Raw genomic sequence first — 17,280 nt, 5'->3', positions numbered from 1 at the left:
ATGAAAAGTGAGTAAACAGAGAAAAGAAGAGGAGACAGGGCAGTTGTGAGACAGAACATAGGAAAGCGAGAGATGAAGGGGAAGACAGGAAAAGGCGACTGCCGATTCCCCTGGTCGGGTCAGGCCAGAAGTGCTGTCTACAGGAAGCTGGGGCCAAAGTGGTGTTTTGCCTCCGCCGAGAGGCCTTTTAGGTCCAGACGCTCGGTATCGGCTCAACCACCAGGATCCCCTTTTCCCCGGACACGGCGATGCCACTCACGGCTAAGCGAGGGTGCTCGGGTCCGTGGTGACGCACTGCTCACCACCATTCCCCTGCGGGGATGTCCCTGCGGATGCTCGGGAACACGTGGCGTCGCCGCTCACCAACGTCTGCAGGCTGCAGACGCCGCCCTGCAGGGACTAAACAAAACTCTTTATTTGGGCTGAGTTGCGCCCACGATTGAGTGAATCACTCGGCGGCGGCGTAGCAAAAGGCGTGCTCGGCGGTCGTCGAACAGAATGCCCGCCACTCTCGGCCGTGCTCAATTTAAAGGTGGCAGCGAACTTTCGAGATAAGGCGTGCAAAGCTACTACAACATTCTGGAGCAACCTAAAATCGGCTCCGCCTGGGCGCGAAAAATCGACATAAATCTGGTCGCGTCTTGTATCGCAAACAAAGCGAAAAAGCGGTAGGCTGGCAGCTTTCTAGAATGAACAAGCACTACAAAGATTCACGGCATTACTCCCTTTTCAAAGGAGTATCGACCCGATTCTTTAAAACAAATAAGTTGGCTAGAATAAAGCGGATTGTGCAAGAATAAGCACCGAGTGTGGAAACACAGCGTCGGTTAGCGCACATAATAGGGCTTGATACGGACGACATCAACAACTTCTGGTCGCATGCGGCGTATCTGGGATGCAGCCATTTCATGAAGGACGACTTCATTGTCCAGTTCGCCTAGCAGATGAAGAACCTTGTACAGGCCGAAATAGCGGCGCAAAAGCTTTTCCCTCAAGCCGCGCCGACGAATGGGCATCGAAACCTATACTTGGTCTTCTGGCTTGCATTCCGCGTTCCGTCTTCGTAAGTTGTAACGTCTGGCCTCGGTCCGCTGCTGGTCTTTGACCCGTAATCGGGCAAGTCTTCGGGCTTCTGCGTTTTGAAGGTAGGCGGCGACGTCGACGTTATCTTCTTCTGTAACGTTGGGCAGCATAGCGTCTAGCGTGGTGGTTGCCTCCTTGCCATGGACGAGCCTGCATCATCTGGGCGGCCTCCTGCACTGTGGTTTTGTAGGCGAAGACGATGTAAGGCAGAATGATGTCCCAGGTCTTGTGTTCGGCGTCGACATACATGGCGAGCATATGGCGATGGTTTTGTTCAGGCGCTCGCTCAGTCTGTAGGTCTGCAGATGGTATGCAATTGTCCCCCGGTGGCCGGTTTCGCAGCAACGCAGGATGGCTTGCGCCAGATTCGCCGTGAATGCTGTTTCTCTGTCTGTGATGAGCACATCGTGGATACCGTGTCGCAGAAGAATGGACTCCACGAAAAATTTGGCGACTATGATGATCCACTTATTTCCAGACGTTGACTTTGGGAAATGACCAAGCAAATCTATGCCGACCTGCTTAAAGGGCCTTGAGGGGCTCAGTGGGGGTCAGAAATCCTGCCGGTCGATTGGGAGGGGTGTTTCGTCGCTGACAACTTCGGTAGGTTTTCACACAATGTGCTACATAGGCAGACAGTCGGGGCCAGTGATACTCGTCTGGAATTCGGCGGAGGGTTCGAGGGAACCCGAGATGTCCAGCTGTCGTATCTTCGCGTGAAGCCTGAAGAACTTCGCGCCAACTTGTTGCTACAACAAGAAGGTAAGCTGTTTTTTTCGCCGCGAAGTTCTTCACGAGGACCCCATTTTGTGCACAGAACTAAGACAATCCTCGTTTGAACGAAGCAGGGGGTGAAGAAACCTTGCCTTCTAAGTAGTCGATGAGGCGCTTTAGGTCGAGGTCCGAGCGTTGCTGCTGTGCAAAGGAGCTGGAGTTGATAGGTCCCAGGAAGGCGTCCTCATCGTCGCCCGGCGGTGGTACATCTATAGGGGGTCGTGACAGGCGGTCGGCATCGGAGCGCTTGCGTCAAGACTTGTAAGCGACGGTGACGTTAAACTTCTGGAGACGAAGGCTTCATCGAGCGAGGCGGCCGGAGGAATCCTTCAAACTAGCAAGCCAGCACAGTGTGTGCTGATCGCTGACCACCTTGAACTGCCGCCCGTACAGATGAGGGTGAAATTTCGACGCAATCCAGATGACAGCAAGGCACTCCTTTTCAGTTGTCGAATAGTTAGTCCCTGTTTGGACAGAGATCGGCTAGCGTATGAGATTACTTTCGCGACTCCGTCAGTTTTCTGAACCAGGACGGCGCCTAGGCCCTCGCTACTTGCGACGGTATGAATTTCAGTCTTGGTGTTTGCATCAAGATGCGCGAGGATCGGTGGGGGACTGTAAACGACGCTGAAGTTCCTTGAATGCTTCTTCTCGCGGCGGTTCGCATTTAAATTAAACCTCTGGCTGCCTTTGTGAGTTGGGTCAGAGGCTCCGCGATGCGCAAAAAGTTTTTGACAAATCGTCGGCAATACGCGCACAGACCGAGGAATCTGTGAACTTTCTTATCGACCAGCGTTGGAAACAGTGCGATAGCAGCTGTTTTCTGTGGGCCTGGGCGCACCCCCTCCTTGCTAACGATGTGGCCTAGAAACAGCAGCTCTTCATAGGCAAAGTGGCACTTCTGTGCTTTCAAGGTTAGGCGAGACGACTTGATGGCGTCTACTACTGTTCGAAGTATTTTGAGGTAGTCTTCAATGTTCGAGGCGAAGACAACGACGTCATCTTAATATGTCAGACAAATTTGCCACTTCAGGCTTGCCAGCACTGTATCCATTACTTGCTGAAACGTCACTGGCGCGGAACAGAGACGAAATGGCATCGCCTTGAACTCAGAGCCCATCCGGAGTAATGAATGCGGTCTTCTCGGGATCTCTTGAGGCCCGCTCATGAGGGCCATCGATGATAAATTCTTGGCGTTGCAGAGCCGATCCAGTGTGTCATCGATGCGGGGGATGGAGTACACGTCCTTTGTTATGTTGTTCAAGCGGCGATAATCTACGAAAAATCCAAGTGCGCCGTCTTTCGTCCTCACAAGAACGACCGGTGCTGCCCATGGTCTGTTTGAAGGCCGGATGACGTGTCGCGAAGCATTTATTCCACTTTGTCCTGGGTGGCTTCTCGTTCTCGCGCCGACACACGTTAGGGGCTTTGGCGGAGAGTTCGGTTGTGCTGGTCGGTGCGAACTTGTGGGCCGTAACTCTCCTCAACACCGTAAGTCACCGCACGATGACGCAGGTCGTAATATGCTTTCGAACGGCGTTGTGAGGCCAGGGTACGTAAGCGGGCTATTCGACGGGATTCTTCGGCACGACATAGTATCTGGCCAACGGACGCGTTTTCGTTGGGGGAAAACGGGAAGACGGTATCGAGAAAAACGCAGGGAGTTCTGGCATAGAGTAAATAGAAGGGAGAATACCCGGTGACCTCATGATTGGCAGTGTTATAAGCGTACGTCACATATGGTAGCACTGCGTCCCAGTTGCGATGATCAGACATGACTTTCCTCAACAGCGCCGCGAATGTTCCATTCATCATCAAATAACCGGCACCCGTGTAGACTAGAGCAGTAACTTTCTGGCCGTCGATAGTCACTACTAAGTCGGAAGTCCTGGCTCTTGCATTGCACGTCACTCTCGGCGTCGGGTCACGGCCTCGTCGCGTGTGCGAATCGCGGGTGGTGCGTGTCGTCGAAGCTTTTCTGGGTGGCGGGGTCGTTTTGAAGGCACTTCACGTCGTGGTCAGGGTTGGCATTTTGTGCGGCGTCGGTGCAGCGAGTGTAGCGTCCTCATGCGGCGTAACGGGTGCAGCGTCTTCATAGGGCGTGGTCGGTGGAGGATCTTCGCCGTTTCGCTCTTGATAAACCTCACCTCCCGAGGTTGCTGTGTTTAGTTTCCCCTGCGGGGGCTGGGAGACCTTCCTCGTACCGCGGCTGCGTAGCTGCGCCGTGGCGACGCAAAGAGCGAGGTTGGCTGCGATGGTGAGCGCGAAAGGCGATTCGGCGTGTACTCCTCTCGAAGCAGGCACTCGTCGATTTCCTGCGGACGTTGGCCGAAGCGTGGTCGTGGGGCGTCAACGGTAAATCCTCGAAGACAGATACGTCGGTACGGGCAGTGATGAAGAATATGGCCGGCCTCACCACAATGGAAGCACAACGGCGGGTTGTCGGAAGTCCCCCAGACGTGGCATTTTCTGGTGCATGAGCGTCGCTTGCAGGCTGGCCGGGTGGGGGCGGGGATGTGGCGTTCGGGAGCAAGTTGTTCATGTCAGAAAGGGCGTAGGGTTTGTCGTTGGGGCTGAGGAGTGCATACTGGAGTGGCGTAAGTCATGGCCTGTGCCTCTGTGGCCGTCGGTGTGCCAAGTGCCCGTAGCATTTCTTCCCATACCGAATGCATGAGATTTGCTGCTTGCGGCTGTGGAGAGGTAGGCAGTAATCGGCGCAGACCTAACGGACGATTTTGCTGATAACTTTCCGCAAGTTCTCGCTTGTGGTGGTCGTCGTGTGCGGACGGATTGCACAGACATAGGAAGGGCGGTAGTACTGCTGAGTCCGGACGTCGAGGGTCTTCTCGATCGTGCAGGCTTCTTGCATGAATTCGTCGACTGTTTTTGGCGGCTGGCGGGCGAGGCCACCAAAGAGTTGTTCCTTTACAGCGCGCATTAAAAACTGAAGTTTCTTTTCCTCGGTCATCTCGGGTTCGGTGCGGCGAAAGAGGCGCTTCATCTCTTCAACGTAACCGCGGACGGGCTCGTTTGGAAGCTGGATACTGGACTCGAGGAGTCGTTCGGCTCTTTCTTTCCTCACGACACTGGTGAATACCTGCAAAAGTACCTTCTTGAATAGCTTCTACGCCGTTAGGGACGACTCGTGGTTTTCGTAGCACGTACGAGCTGAGCCCTCCAGTTAGAAAAATGCGTGTCCAATTTGTGCCGCATCATCCCACTTCTTTAATGATGCCACGCGCTCAAATTGGTCCAAACATTCTTCGAGGCCTTCGCCTGGGAATCCACTGAAAGTTGGCGGCACCCGCGGCTGCTGGAGCATGATCGGGGTCGACATCTTTGGCGAGTTTGTGGTGCTCGTATCCGCGTCTTTTCGTTGTCGGGTGCGGTCCAACAGGGTCCGAACTCAGGATGCTTTCCCTGGAGATGTCGGCTGGTTCGGTTAACTGGGGGCTCGTCCTCCGATGCGAAGAGCAGGAGGCTAGCGTCGCGACTTGAAGGGGGCGTCCGGAACATGGAAGGCGACTCAGCACCTCCCCCGCATGTCACGAAGTGGTGACTGCAATCCGAGGAGCAGAACGACAGAGGAAATGGCGTCTAAACAAAACTCTTAATTTGTGCTGACCTTCGCCGACAACGGACTGAATCACTCGGCGGCGGCATGGGGAACCTGCGCGGCTAAGGTGTTACTGCAATTGTTCCATTCGGTGACTCAAAACTGCTTTTGTCAGCCGCTTGGGCCGCTGCAAACGCGATAACACATTCTGCGCGATTAGATGCCCGCGTTTGGCTTACAGCATTCATTACCTAGCTTCTCTCGGCGTAGCCCAGATAGCTGACGGATGGCACGTGTGCCTTCGACAGAGCGCGGAGGCTTACCCCAATAAGCGCCTGAAGGTGGCGCAGAAAAGTACTAAGAGTTCTACCCAAAACTGCTTGCTCTTTTCTCTAGGCAGTGGGTTATGGCGCTGCAATGGGCACCGCAAACTTCAGCGCAAGTTCCTCATAGCATAAAGCGTGCTTGGCGGTCGTCGAACAGAATGCCCGTAGCTCTCGGCCGTGCTTAATTTACAGCCGGCAGTGAACTTTCGAGATACGCCGTGCAAAGCTACAACACGCTGGAACAACCTAGAATCGGCCTCGCCTGGGTGCGAGCAATCGAGATAAATCTGGTTCCCTCTCGCATTGCAAACAAAGCGATAAAGCGCGTGCCAGAAGTTTGAAGAATGAACAAGCACTACATAGATTCGCGGGCCCCGTGCACGACTAACAAATGTGAGTAGAAAGGCACCGGTAAGTTCAAGACGCATGCAGCATAGCCGTGCGGGCGGAAAAAATTTATTTTTTAACCAGAAAGGAACTGCAATGTAGTCGAAAGTGGAAGAGCAAGTAGTTCGTTGGGTCGCTTCAATTGATGGCATTTTGTTGCGTAAAAGTTCTCAATTCTTGCCCAGTCAGTCTTCGGCCGGAAACCGCAAGGCTGTTAGGACTTGCATGAACCATCCTGGCATTTGCCTTTCCGGAATGTGTCCTAGATATTATCAAAAAGTATCAGCAAAAAAGTCGCTATTTCCAGCAGTTTAACGAAATGAAATAAAGAAAAGCATTACCACAAAGCAGGTGGTCCGCAGCAGCATTTCATAACATAAAGTAATTAAACAAAAAAAGGAAAAGGCAAAGTGCGCCTACCCAGCACGGCGTTCCGTTATCCTCCTCTTCATAGTATGGAGGGATACCGACGCAAGGGTAGACGCATGATATCACTCGACCACCAATGAAACGCGACTGTGGGGGCACAAAAAATTACAAAAGCACCTCAAGCGATGAAATTATATCTAAAAGTCATATGAATCACTCACTGGGCCCTCCGGTATCAACCTGATACAGAACCAGCCTGTTCTACTATGGACACCTGGAATGTAAGAGAGTGCAGGATGACAAGATAAATATGCTTATTTGCTCTCAACAAAGTGGAATTTTGCGAAAATATTGGTAGAAATGAGTAGGAACTGAATTATTATAGGACATTTGTTAAACCTAACTTTTGCAATCGGCGCATCTTCTTGCCACTTTACTGCACCTTTTGATTTCGCTTTACGCATATTGGAGATGACATCTACAGCGTTGAGACTAAATACTTTGTCCTGTTGAGAAAAAAATATTGACTATGAAAGGAATTTCACTAAGATATTGGCCCTTGTGTCCTAATATTGCACATTTGAATGTTTATAGGCTTTTAAAGGGCACACTACAACTGATGGATGTCGCCTTTCATAGCGCCCACATAGAGTGGCCGCTTCCCCAAGTGAGTGGTGCCAGTTTCCCATGCTGTCATGAAGATGGCACTAATGGTACGCGACTTAGATTGCAAGCCGAGTACGCATTTGAACTGTTCTTTGCTTGGCACCACTGATGACAAGAGACAAGCGCTACCGCACTGCTTTCAATAAATATCACTATGACATTCCGACTTCGATGTCAACGTTTTTCTTCTGCGATCTTTCGACACGAAACTGTTATGAGGCATTCTAACAAATCAGCCTTTTTCTGCACAGTGGATATAGTCGTTCGAATTTTCGCAACCAAGTGCACGTCGCGCAGAGAAGAACGGGACAAGTGGTCTGCGGAGAACTCGGCTGGGAGAGCAAGAGCACAGTGCTGCTGCGAAACGCTGTACTGTAGTTGATTAAATGAGCACTGGGGAATACTGCTACTGCTGGGTGACTAGGCTGAAACGGCAAGATGTGCGAACAGTGCGCCAATAAAATTACCAGAGTAATCGATGAGCCTTTATGCATTAGCTGCTTGTCTGTTGGCCAACCACAAGAGGATTGCTCTTTCAAGCTCATTTATCTCGAGAGGTACCAGTACAATTAGACATGAAAAAAAATGTGCAAAACGCTCCCATACGTTGTTCATAGAACCCGCTGCACTCTTGCGCGGCTGCACCATCTTTTGCAGTCTACTAAAACTGCCTCTTCGTCTCCCGAACCTTCTCCTGCTATCTTTTTATTAACGCAGCTACTGAAGGCCACTTATGCATATAGCGCTTGTAAGGACATGGATGATATTCGTGGTCTGCGACCTTGGAAGCTAAAGTGAAATAGCAAAATACAGGCCCGACAGCTGGCGAATATGTGCACCACAATCCCTCGAATGCGTGCTTAAGCCGAAACTTCGCAGAATTCTGCGCCTTCCATCGCAGCAAGAACACTACGATGGTAGGAACAGGAGGCAAGGTGCCCACGTTCTGCAGATGCTTTTGCCGCCCTTGTTCGGACCACTCACCATTGTTGTCATCCTGGCAAAGACAAGTGGTCGCTACCAGCAAGAAGAAAGTCAAAATAACGAATTTCATCATATTCCTACAGATGTGCGATAAGCTCTGTACGGTGGATGAGTTTGTTAGTCTAAGGTTGAGCACATTAGCTGAACATCTGCTAACAACCAGCGTGGCCGGTGTCAGGCATTTATATACAAGCCAGTCTCTAGTGTCAACCGTCTGCGAGGCGTCTGGAGTCTTCTGATCGTTTGCTCCTGTCTGGAAAACAAAGTCAAAAAGCTGCTCTCGGTTACTTACATTGAAAGCGATGGGCGTCAGGAAGCCCGTCGTCTGACCTAAATTGCTTTTTCTAGCCCGCAACAGACGCAACGAAGCAGCGTCAACGGTGTGGCGGGCGAGAATTTATTGGTTGGAGATTGTTTGGAGAAAGACCGCGCTTAGATAGCGCACTTCTTTAATTGTGTAGCATTATTACCTGCGCCGACGAAAGTGGGAAGAGAAAGATTTGGACGAACGTGTCAAGGAGCCAAGCTCTGTGACGGCCGCCAAAAGTTCTCAACGAAGTCGCTTTTGTTGGCTCTCCTTTTGAACGACTGCCCCACGCACTACTGTGTCTTTTGATGTAGTGCGGAAGATTTTCACAGCGCATTTTGGCAGTTAATATACTCATTTTGTTAACAAAAGCGAGGCTTGTTGCGACAAAATTTGCCTATAATGATTAGCATGCTTTTCCACATGTGGCGCCATGACGCGACAATTTTTAGAGCCACTAGAAAACTTTCACAGGTAATTACGTCAAGTTACCAAGCTAGCCCAAATCAGGGGTCGAAAGATTCATTATTACGCTGTACAGTGATTGCGTAAGTAAAATATTTATTATTTCATTCATTCAATCGTTTCTTCTTTCATTTGGTCAGTTGGGAGAATACGCCCAAACCATAATCATTAGAGTAGAAGAAACGTGACCAATTGCTGTCTTTGTCTGTCATGTTGAGGTTGAAGTTTTCTTTCAGCACTTTTTTTTTTATTTTGCTGCGCGCATCTTTTGTTTGAGCTGGTGGTATCGTGAAGTTCCTGCTGCGATAAAATGTGCGTTGAGTTCAAGGAAGCATATTGTGTAATAGGTATTTCCAGTATATGACGCTTTTTTTTCTTGTGAACCGCAAAAAGAAAAAAAACTCTCGAGAGCCCGAATTTTATGCACGCATTTACACGCAACATTCGTAAAGAGCATCGAAAGCGTACCCAGTTTATTTTTTTTTTACTAAATCATCTATGACACCCTAAAGAGGGAGCAATGCCGGCGTCTTCCATTTTGTTCCGTCAGGTGCCAGTTTTCTCTAAACAGGTTTGCTCTGTTCGGGTAAACTTCCGTGTCTTGATGCGTTTCGAGTTCGTTAACTTTTCAAAGTGAAGAGGAAGTAGCACAAAATTTCTGTGAAGCATCGATTGATACGAAGAATTTTAGGATAAATAATCATAGCTGCTATTAAATGAACTACAGTGGTTTAGTACTATACAGCAGCAATGGCCCGATGCAGTCCTTGGCGTTCAGAAGTTGCTCTGTGCAAGAAGTGCATGAAACATATGCAAAACATGATGACGGTAGTTCTATAGCACGGGTTACTGCATTCGTAAACATGATGACGCCGTCTATTGCTTCCTTCTACGGAGCGTGACACACAAAAACTGCTATAACGGAAAGGCAGAGATTTGATTGCAAACATGATAGTAATGAAGTATAGTATCCACTTGCTAAAAAAACGAGTCTTCGGTAAACATTTAGGTTGTGGGCTGAAAATTAAAAATTAGGTAAATGAGTAGACGTAGCAACATCGACATTCGACTTTATTGTGACGCGTGTACTTCTCAAAACTTCAATGATGGATGAACTCTCACACTGGTAGTTACTTAATACTCTAGTACGCGTTTTTTTTCTTCCCTTATTCTTGGTTTGGTGTATAGAGATTGAACGTCCCAAAGTGACTCAGGCTATGAGGGACGCCTTTCTTTATTCTTACCACGAAACTTTATGCTTTTAACACCTGTCGCGACACAGACACATCGGCGCCTCTCACAAAGCTCCTACATACTTCAAGGGATGTGGTAAAAAATGCGACATCTCAGCCCTGCGAGCGGATTTAAAATAAAGTTCCGAGCCTTTGTAGATTGCTCAACTCAGACGCTGTTGGGTGGAAAGGTTCGAACCGCCAGTGAGCTTCAGCGTACGATGAGCTCGACTCACGCGCCATTAGTATGCGTAGACAAAAAGAAGGCAGGGTAAATTGTAGCTCTGGCGATCAACTGCAGAGAACCACTGTTCTCTGAAGAATGTCTCGGGGGATAGTGCTCGTGCCTGTATGGCTAAAGATCTTCCTCCCGTTGAAAAATGTTTGGGGAGCGACACATTGAACGACATACGCGCGGCGACCAGGTTTAAAAACATTTTCTTGCCCCCCCCCCCCCCCCCCCGTGCATTCGGTACAAACATCTGTGCTGCAATAAGTGTTCTACGTAGAGTCTTTAAACGTTGAGTCTTTCAATGACGCTCCTCCAATAGCTAGAGACACAGTGGAGCGTTGCGATGAGTTAACTTTTTCCACGGCAGGTGCGCAAGGTGCCTCCCGCAGCTCAGTGTTCTTAGCACTAAGGTGGTGGTGGTTAAAACTTTACTGCCAGAAAATGGAAGGGATTAGTTGGGGCTAGGGCGAGTCCAGGGCGGCCTCCAGTCGGGGGCGACCTCTTGAGGAGGAGGGCCAGCTGCGTAGTTTTTCTTGAACTGGCCGAGATCTTGTCCCATTTCTCCGCCGAGGGAGCTGGCAAGAGTGTCGTCGGACGGGGTTTGCTAGCGCATTCCCATAATATATGGTCTTGGGTGGCGTGCGTCCCGTCACCGCAGTGCGGGCATGCAGGGTCATATTCGCCGTTTGTGATTAAACATAATCGGTAGGGGCGAATAATGGCTTTTGTTTGTAGGCATCATAGTGTCGTGGCTTGAGCCCTGTCCAGACCGGGTTATGGGCGAGATACGTGCATCTTAGCTCGCGATAAATGTTTGCAATCTCAGCGTACGAGCGAGGCGCCTCGTCGGGTTCATTCCTGATAGGTCTCCCGCCTCCTGTTGGTTAAACCTTGGGCTAGATGGTCGACCCGTTCGTTTCCGGAGTTACCCGCGTGAGCCGGAACCCACACGAGATTGATGTTGTGATCAAGAGTTCGGTTGCGCCGAATTCGCATAGTGAGCGCACTTGCCGAGTTTTTCGCGAAAGTTTGAATGGCGCTCTTAAAGCCACTCAGAAGTTTTATTGCAGATATCCACGATGGCCAGTGCTATAGCTACTTCCTCTGCCTCGCGTATACAGCTAGCGTGAAAGGTTGTGGCGTTAACGAGGGCTGACTTTGGGGCGGCCATACATGCCACGTATGTTTCGCCTTTAATGTATTGAGCTGCATCCACGTACACTGCTCGTGGTTCGTTCTCGTACTGCTTCTCAAGGGCCTGCGCCTTTGCTTTACTGCGGGCGTCGTGTTTGCCTCGCAGGTTGTTCTTGGCTACTGGTTTAACAACTAGTCTACTAGTAACGTCGACCGATAAATGTGATGCTGCACATGCCTCTTCAACGTGGTGGATATGGAGTTTGCCGAGAATTACGCGTTCCGCAACAGTGTGTGATTATCGGGTCACTTGCGCCGTCTTATGGGCTTCGATTAGTTCAGCGAGCGTGTTAAACAATCTAAACTGCAGCAGTCGATCTGAGTTGGCGTGTGCCGGCAGGCCAAGGGCCACCTTGTATGCTGTTCTAATGGTGCTATTAAGAGCCTCTTCGTCCCTGTGATGGAGATAAAGCTGCGGGCAGGCGTACGTGATTCGACTTATCATGAATGATTGCATGATCCTGCCTAGGTGGGCTTCTCGCATGCCCCTGCGACGGATAGCAATGCGCCTCACCAGCCCATCTATCTGGTGCGCCGTGACGGGTAGCCGACGGATCACTTCCGTGTTGTGAGTATCATTCTGAATCAAGATGCCAAGAACCCTGATCGTGGCTGTCGGGGGTATTGGACGGTTGTCAATGTGCAACTCGATGGGTACCCGAAGGTCTGGTGCTGGCTGTGAGGGTTGTTTGTACCTGATAACTAAGTGTTCTGATTTAGCCGGTGAACACGCAAGGCTGTTCCCTTCCATGAAAGCGTGTACCGTGTCGATAGCTCGCTGCAATGACTCGGAAATCTCTCATTGGATCTGGAGTTGGTCCATATATGGTGATGTCGTCGGCGTATATAGAATGATCTATATGTGGGATGGCATCTAAAAGACGCGTGAGGCCACTTATACTAATGCTGAAGTCAAAAGTTGAAAGTATAGCAGCTTGCGGGGTTCCTCTGGTACCTAGTGTAACCTTATCGCTGCTTTTTCCCCTTAAATGCAGCATAGCCGTGCGCTCGTTTACAAAGGTGGCAATGTAGTCGTATGTCTGTTTGCCTACGTTCCTCAGTGACAGGTGAGAGAGGATGGAAGCGTGTGACACGTTTCAAAGGCCTTACTCCTATCGAGTCCCAGGATGGTACGCGTGACAACGTGGCATCGTGGCAACGAGGCATCGTGGCAACGTGGCATCGTGGCATCGTGGCAACGCGGCATCGTGGCAACGTGGCAACGTGGCAACATGGCGACGTTGCATCGTGGCAACGTGGCATCGTGGGAACGTGGCAACGTGGCATCGTGGCATCGTGGCATCGTGGCAACGTGGCAAAATGGCATTGTGGCAATGTGGCAACATGGCAACGTCAATTTCGGTGGCAACGTGCATGCAGCGCGCGTGAATTTGCAAATGAGAATTTAAAAAATTTAGCGTTTGGCGCGTGGTGAGGCAGATGGCAATGCGACAATGTGTCCATAATTGTTCTCAGAATGCTCTCTTAGCGCACGTGGCATAGTCATTACGACACCCGTTTTCGGTCCTGGAGAGCTAGGTAAGCGTGTGTTCGACCCCTACTGATACGACGCTTTGTCTTTTATTCTCGTCAGGTTTTCGAAGGATTTCTGCAACGTGAAGACGAACCTTTGTGAAGCATCCATACAGCTTAATCTGCGTTAAAAGAGAGAAGGGACGGCTGCCCTTCGTACAACAAAGAGAGAGAGAGAAATTTATTTCTTCAATGAAATTCGAGGAGGTCTCAACCTCCAAGGCTATTCGTCGGCCACGATCCTGTGGGAACTGCCGGCTGTCTGGGCTTGATTGATGGCTTCTTTTTGCGTATCTGGGTCAGAGCTGTGCATCAGGGCCTTCCATGTTTCTTCATTTCTAATTGTCCCTGAATTGTTTTCTGAGCGTGTGCATGTCCATATTATTTGGATCATGTTTGCCTGTCTCTTGCAAAGTTTGCATTCGCCGTCTATTGCCCCGGGAACAATTTGTTTAATATGTATGGATTCGGGTATGTGACCGTCTGTAACCCCCCCAAGTTGCATCCTCATTTCAGCTGAGCTTGTGATCAGCTTCCGGTTTCATCTATAGAGCTGAACTCTATCTTCGTATCCTATCAGCCTGTCTATGTCCGAATTTTGTTCGTTTGAGGGGGTATGGGAGCCGGCTCGGAAAGAGAGACCTCGAGCCAGTTTGTTTTCCCCTTCCTTCACTTTCAAAGCCTGGTGTGCAGGGGCCCGTACACCACAAACAAATGTGAATAGAAAGGCAGCGGTAACTTCAAGAATACGAATGCAGCATAGCCGTGCAGGAACAATAATTTATTTTTTAAAGCACAAAAACTTGCAATGCAGTCCACAGTGGCAGACCAAATAGTTCGTTGGGTCGCTTCAGATGACGGCGTTGTGGTGCGAAAAAGTTCTCATTCCTTGCCCAGTCAAACTTCGGCCGGAAACCGCAAGGCTCTTATGATTCGCATGAACCATTCTTGCATTTTCCTTTCCGGAAAGTGTCCTAGATATGGGGAAACATAATAAGCGAAAAAGTAGCTATTTCAAGCAGCCTAATGAAAAGAAAAAAATCATTGCTATACAGCGGTTATTCCAGCTGCAGCATTTCATAACATAAAGTAATTAAACAAAGAAAGGAGAAGGCAAAGTATGCCTACCCAGCACGGCGTTCCGTCAGGCTCCTTTTCATCTGACGGAGGAATACCAAGGCAGGGATAGACGCATGATATCACTCGACCACCAGTGAGACGCGACTGTGGGCGAACAAAAAAATTACAAAAGCACCTCAAGCGATGAAACAATGTTTCAAAGTCATATGAGTCACTCACTGAGCCATCCGGTAAGAGCCTGATACAAAACCAGCTTCCTCTACTTTGGACACCTGGAATGCCACAGAGTACAGGATGGGAAGATAAATATGCAGATTCGATCGGAAACACGGCCAAATTTTGCGAAAATATTGGTAGAAATGAGTACGAACTGAATTAATATGAGACATTTGTGAAACTTAACTTTGGCAATTGGCGCATCGTATTGCCACTTTACTGGACCTTTTGATTCCGCCCTACGCATATTGATGGTCACATCTGCCGCGTCGAGATTAAATATTTTGTCCTCTTGAGAAAACAAAATTGACGATGAAAGGGATTTCACCGCGAAATTGGCCCCGTTGTCTTAATATTGCATATTTGCATGCTTAATGGCTTGTAAAGACCACACTACAACTGCTGAATGTCGCCTTTCATAGCGCCCATATAGAGTGGCTTTTAAATATTCCTCAAGGGAGTGGATGCCAGATTCTCATGCTGTCATGAAGATGGAACTAATGGTACGCGACTTAGATTGCAAGCCGAGCACCCATTTTAACTGTTCTTTGCTTGGAACCACTGACGAAAAGAGACGTGCGCTACCGCACTGCCCTCAATACATATAATTATGACATTACGGCTTCGAGGTTAACGTTTTTCTTCTGCGATATATCGACACGACAACGGCTATGAGGCGTCATAACAAATTAGCGTGTTTCTATTTCTGCCAGCGCGCAGTGGATATGGTCGTTCTAATTTTTGCGACACAAGTGCACGTCGAGCAGAGAATAACGGGACAAGTGCTCTGCGGAGAACATGGCTGGGAGAGCAGGAGCGCAGTGCTGCTGCAAAACGCTGTACTGTAGTTGATTATATGAGCACTGGGGAATACTGCTACTGCTGGGTGTCTAGGCCGAAAGAGCAAAAAGAGTAAACAGTGCGCCAACAAAATTACCAGGCTAATCGATTAGCTCTTACACATAAGCTACTTATCTCTTCAACTACAAAAAAAAATATTACTCTTTCAAGCACTTTTATCTCAAAAGGTACCAGTACAATTAGGCATGAAAAAATGTGCAAAATGCTTCCATCCGTTGCTCATAGAACCCGCTGTACTCTTTCGCGGCTACATCATTCTGTCGTCTACTACAACTGCCTCTTGGTCTCCCGAACCTTCTCTTGCTATCTTTCTATTAACGCAGGTATTGAAGGCCACTTATGCACAGTGCGCTTGTAAGGACACGGATGATATTCATGGTTTTCGACCTTGGACGCTAAAGTGAAATAACAAAAAACAGGTCCGAGAGCTGGCGAATATGTGCACCAGAATCCCACGAATGCGTGCTTAAGCCGAAACCTCGCAGAATTCTGCACCTTCCATCGCAGCAAGAACACTACGATGGCAGGAACAGGAGGCAAGGTGCGCACGTTTTGCAGGTGCTTTTTCCGGCCTTGTTCGGCTCACTCACCATTTCTATCTTCCCGGCAAAGGCAGGAAGTCGCTAACAGCAAGAAGAAAGCCAAAACAGCGACTGTCGCCATGTTTCTACAGATGTGGGATAAGCTCTGTATGGTGGATGAGTTTTTTTAGCACAAGGCTGGGCACATTAGCTTAACCTCTGCTAACAATTAGCGGGGCCAGTGCCAGGCATTTATATACAAGTCAGTCGCTAGTGTCAACTGCAGTCTGCGAGGCGTCTGGAGGCTCCTGATCGTTTGCTCCTGTCTGGAAAACAAAGTCAAAAGCTGCTCTCGGTGACTTGCATTGAAAGCGATGGGTGTTAGAAAGCCCGTCATGTAACCTAAATTGCTCTTTCTAGTACGCAACAGATGTTTGCTACGAAGCAGCCTCAACGGTATGGCGGGCGAGAATTGATTGGTCAGAGATTGCATGGATACAGACCGCGCTTAGATAGCGCACTTCTTTAGTTATGTTGCATTATTACCTGCGCTGACGAAAGTGCGAAGAGAAAGATGTGGACGAACGTGTCAAGGGGCCAAGCTCTGCGACCGCCACGAAAAGTTCTCAACAAAGTTGCTGTTTTTGGCTGTCCTATTGAACGACCGCTCACGCACTACTGTGTCTTTTGATATAGCGTGGAAGATTTTCACTGCGCATTCAAGGAGGCAATATACTGGTTTCGGTGGCACAGGCGGGGCTTGTTGCGACAGAATTTGCCTATGATGATGAGCATGCTTGCTCACATGTTTTGGCATGTCACGACTATGTTTACAGCCATTAGGAAATTTTCACAGGTAAATATGTCAAGTTACCAAGATAGCCCAACTCAGGGATGACGGATTCAATATTACACTGCACAGCGATTGAAGGAGTAAAATATTAATTATTTTTTCATTCAATCGTTCCTTCCTTCGTTTGGGCATTTGTGAGAATACACACAAACCATAATCATTAGAGTAGAACAAACATGACCAATTACTGCCTGTGTCAATCAAGTTGAGGTTGAAATTCTTTCTTTCACCACTTTAGATTGTTTTTGCGGCGCGCATGTTTTTTTTTTTTTGAGCTGGTGGTATCGTGATATTCCTGCAGCGATCAAATGTGCTTTTATTTCAAGGAAACTTATTGTTTATTCCGTATTTCTGCTATGTGACGCTCTTTGTTCTAGTGAACCGCAAGAAGAAAAAAAAAACTATTGAGTGCCCGCATTCTATGCAGGCATTTAGGCGGAACATTCGCAGAGAGCATCGAAAGGTTGCTTAGTTTATTTTTTGACTGAACTATCTATGGTTTCCTAAAAAGGGAACCATGCCGGTGTCTTCCATTTTATCCCGTCAGGCTGCCAGCTTTCTCTCAGCTGGTTGGCTCTGTTCAGGTAAACTTCCATTTCTTGATGTGTTTCCAGTTCGTTAACTGTTCGAACTGAAGAAGA

At 48.9% G+C, this 17,280-nt stretch overlaps 2 long non-coding RNA genes across 2 annotated transcripts; both read right to left on the bottom strand.

Annotated features, from left to right (window-relative positions):
• Positions 1–6,177: 6,177 nt before the first annotated feature.
• LOC144118927 (uncharacterized) lies at positions 6,178–6,770 on the bottom strand. Its single transcript, XR_013312194.1, has 3 exons — positions 6,717–6,770; positions 6,547–6,642; positions 6,178–6,388 (listed from the first exon to the last, which is right to left on the bottom strand). It is a non-coding gene; the product is annotated as an uncharacterized LOC144118927 (long non-coding RNA).
• Positions 6,771–13,874: 7,104 nt separating this feature from the next.
• Positions 13,875–15,998, bottom strand: LOC144118924 (uncharacterized). Its single transcript, XR_013312192.1, has 4 exons — positions 15,856–15,998; positions 14,408–14,460; positions 14,237–14,332; positions 13,875–14,082 (listed from the first exon to the last, which is right to left on the bottom strand). It is a non-coding gene; the product is annotated as an uncharacterized LOC144118924 (long non-coding RNA).
• Positions 15,999–17,280: the final 1,282 nt, after the last annotated feature.

The sequence above is a fragment of the Amblyomma americanum genome, chromosome 2, assembly GCF_052857255.1.
Source record: "Amblyomma americanum isolate KBUSLIRL-KWMA chromosome 2, ASM5285725v1, whole genome shotgun sequence".
NCBI lineage: Eukaryota > Metazoa > Arthropoda > Arachnida > Ixodida > Ixodidae > Amblyomma > Amblyomma americanum.
This window is presented reverse-complemented; position numbering and strand designations above follow the sequence as displayed.